The sequence below is a fragment of the Myotis davidii genome, unplaced genomic scaffold, assembly GCF_000327345.1.
Source record: "Myotis davidii unplaced genomic scaffold, ASM32734v1 scaffold163, whole genome shotgun sequence".
In the NCBI taxonomy this organism is placed as follows: domain Eukaryota; kingdom Metazoa; phylum Chordata; class Mammalia; order Chiroptera; family Vespertilionidae; genus Myotis; species Myotis davidii.
In genome coordinates, this window is record NW_006295056.1 from 852,005 (window position 1) to 855,758 (window position 3,754).

Sequence of the window (3,754 nt, forward strand, 5' to 3'; positions counted from 1 at the left end):
GACGCCGATGTCAGGGCTCATCACAGGCCACCTGCCAGGCAGGAGGTGCCAGGCGTGGCCGCGGGGCCACCGAGATCCAGACGCGCGCGCACGCGCACCCGCGCCCTTCTTGGGGGGGTGGGGGTGGGTGGGGGGGAGTTGGAGATGATCAAGAATGTAGATAACAGTCCGAATAGGCACTTTGGAGACCTACGAAGCTAAGAGATCCACTCTTTACCGTAGTCTTTTCTGAATTGTCATTGTAAATTCTAAAACACTTCCTGCTCTTGTCTGGACTGGTAGGTCTGAAAAGCTGTTTTAGGGTAATATAGTGCCTTGGGGTAGGAAGTCAATTAAGTGCTATGGATATTTTAATTGCAAAACTGCCCTTTAAATTTAATGATTGGTTTATAACTCATGCAAATTATCACAGGCCTAGGGCCCCGGAAAGTAATAAACCAATGTATGAAAGAAGCCAAGTAAAAATTGTAATGAAAATTGACATGATGAGCCAGAGGATTAGAACCGTAATCATTTGACCCTATTAATGCAGGGAGTTGATAGATACATGATAATATATAGCTTGATTTTTATCTCTATAAAACATTCTTTTTTAAAAAAATATATTTTATTGATTTTTTACAGAGAAGAAGGGAGAGGGATAGAGAGCCAGAAACATCCATGAGAGAGAAACATGGATCAGCTGCCTCCTACACGCCCCCCCCACTGGGGATGTGCCCGCAACCAAGGTACATGCCCTTGACCGGAATCGAACCCGGGACCCTTGAGCCCACAGGCCGAGGCTCTCTCCACTGAGCCACACCAGTTTTGGCAATATAAAATATTCTTTTTTTAAAAAAAATATATATTTTTATTGATTTCATAGAGGAAGGGAGAGGGAGAGGGAGATAGAAATGTCAATGATGAGAGAGAGTCCTAACCAGTTTTGCCCAGTGGATAGAGGTCAGCATGCAGACTGGAATGTCCCAGGTTCATTCTGGTCAAGGGCACATCCCCAGTAGGGGGCGTACAGGAGGCAGCCGATTAATGATTTTCTCTAAGCATTGATGTTTCTGTTTCTCCTCTTCGTGCCTCTCTGAAATCAATAAAAATATTTTTAAAAAATGATGAGAGAGACTCATTGATTGGCTGCCTCCTGCACACTCCTCCAGTGGGGCTGAGCCCAAAACCTGGGCATGTGCCTTGACCGCAATCGAACCCACGCAGGTCAGGCTATAAAATATTCTTGATGTTTCATAAAGGTTCTCTAACCTAATAACTGCGATGTTGCCCCCAAACATTGCTGTGGTAATTCTCAACCTCAACTTCGTTTGGGAAGTAGTTACTGAGTGTGTTCTTGGGCCAGATGTTAGGTAATGGGGATACACAGATTTCCAAGGCATAGTCTTTGCTTTCAGGTAGCTCAGAGACTGGTGTATAGATTAGGTTAATACCTAACAGGTATTGAGTCTTTTTATTGACAGATCTGTGCTAAGTACTTTTAAATTAGTTTTCAAAATGGTTCTGCCCTGGCCTAGTGGCTCAGTTGGTTGGACCGTTGTCCCATACACCAAAAGGTTGTAGGTTTGATTCCTGGCAGGGCACATACCTAGATTGCAGGAGAAGTGATAAGGACGGAAACCTTTATAGTCTATGCAGTGATGGCGAACCTATGACACGTGTGTCAGAGGTGACACGCGAACTAATTTTTTTGGTTGATTTTTTTTTTGTTAAATGGCATTTAAGTATATAAAATAAATATCAAAAATATAAGTCTTTGTTTTACTATGGTTGCAAATATCAAAAAATTTCTATATGTGACACGGCACCAGAGTTAAATTAGGGTTTTTCAAAATGCTGACACGCCGAGTTCAAAAGTTCGCCATCACTGGTCTAGTGAGTTAAAGAGGGTTAAAGAATATGGAAGATGAAGAAGTAGGAGTGGTATGAATAGGCAACTGTTTCAGGAAATATGAAGGGGAGAGGAAAAACAGTGTGGTATTTGGGGGAAGTACAAAGTTTTTGGTACTAAAAAAAGTAAGTTAGAAGATAATAGAACATAATTGTGTGCTAATAGGAATAATCCAGCAGGAAGGGAAAGATTAATGCAGGAAAAAGAGGATAATGAAGGATTATAATTTAATAAAGGGATAAATTGTATGATGTAGACTGTAAGTACTTTATAAGTTCACTAGAGGCCGGATGCACGAAATTCGTGCAAGGGAGTGTGTGTGTGTGTGTGTGTGTGTTTGTGCGCGCGTGCTCCAGCCCCGCCCTCCATAGCTTTGTCTGGAAAGAAGGACATTCATAAGGATGTCTGGTCTAATTAGCATATTACGCTTTTATTATTATAGATTATAGATAGGAGAGGGACATAATGAAGCCTGGGCTGGTGATGAGAAATCTTTGTGCTGGGGTTGAAGAAGGGTAAAATTTCCACAGGCAGAATGGAAGAGGGGGCATTTTTAGATGAATAGGACAAATTTGGTAAAAGCAAAGGCAAGATAGAGCATATATAACTGAAGGCTGGGTTTATGTTAAATAGAAGTGGGAAATAAAATTTGGCTAGGTAGGTGGGCATACAGACCACCGAGTGGTCTGAAAGCTAGAAGGAATAGTCTTCAGTAGAAATTTTCTTAACCAACTTCCATGAACTGACTCGTTACAGTCCCCAGTGCTCTGCATTCCTTCCACAGCACATTCTTCAGTACCCTACACAGTTAAATTATTCTCCAGTGTACCTGTGGACCTGCCACCCATCGGTTGGCTGATGTACTTTACCAAGAGGCAGTTATTTCTGCCAATTCTATAATTGTAATTTATTTAAATCTATACATTAGTGAAATAAGTGTGAAATACACTGATAAATGCTACATAAAGACTTATGGATACAGTCACTAAAAATTACTCTGAACTAGATGAAAATTGTAAAAATTCTAGGATTCTATGTTCATGGTTTTTTAAAAGAAATTTTAAGTTCTTCCACTACATTTTAAAGAAATACAAACTGGCAGTTACAGATGATACATTATGGGTGCAGAAGAAGATGATGTACAACTCTAAAGAATGGACCCTTAGTCAGTTTTACACTAAAAGATAGAGGAATGGCACTAGCCAGTTTGGGTCAGTGGAGAGAGCATTGGCGCACGGGCTGGAAGGTCCCGGGTTCAATTCTGGTCGCAGGCTAAATCTTGTGTGGGAGGCAAACAATGGATGTGTCTTTCTTACATCGATGTTTTTCTTTCTGTTTCTCCCCCTCCAGACTCTCTAAAAATCAATGGGAAAATATCCTCTAATGAGGATTAACAGGAAAAAAATAGAATTAATATTTATGTTTTATCTTAATCTTTACTGTTTGTATCATTTTTAATAATTATCTGATTTAACCTGGTTATTTGATTTTATCAATCGATTGAGGGAATTTCTACAATATATGATGTGAAGTCAATACCAAGTAGTAGTTAAAGATGATTATTCTTGCAGGAATTTCATGGATGAATGGGATGGTTTTCTGTGTAAGGAAAGTATTAATGGAAATATATTTCAGTGTTACAAACTGTTCTGCTGAACTGCACGATCATTTTGTGTTTATCTAGGAGCCTTTAGGGAATAGGGAGAGGAAAAGAAATTATTATTAAATGAGTATTTTCTTTGTATCAGACATTTTGCTAGATCTCTCCATGCATTACCTCATGTAATGCTCACAACAACCCCCCTTTTCAGAGGAGGAAGCAGCCTTAAATAACCTTCTCAAGGTAATTTAGCTAATGAGTAG

The 3,754-nt window shown here is 40.0% G+C and overlaps 1 protein-coding gene across 14 annotated transcripts in view; it reads left to right on the forward strand.

Moving 5' to 3' along the window:
• The window catches only part of C2CD5 (C2 calcium-dependent domain containing 5), a 102,091-nt gene that overhangs the window by 360 nt on the left and 97,977 nt on the right, over positions 1-3,754 (forward strand). The window lies entirely within an intron of this gene.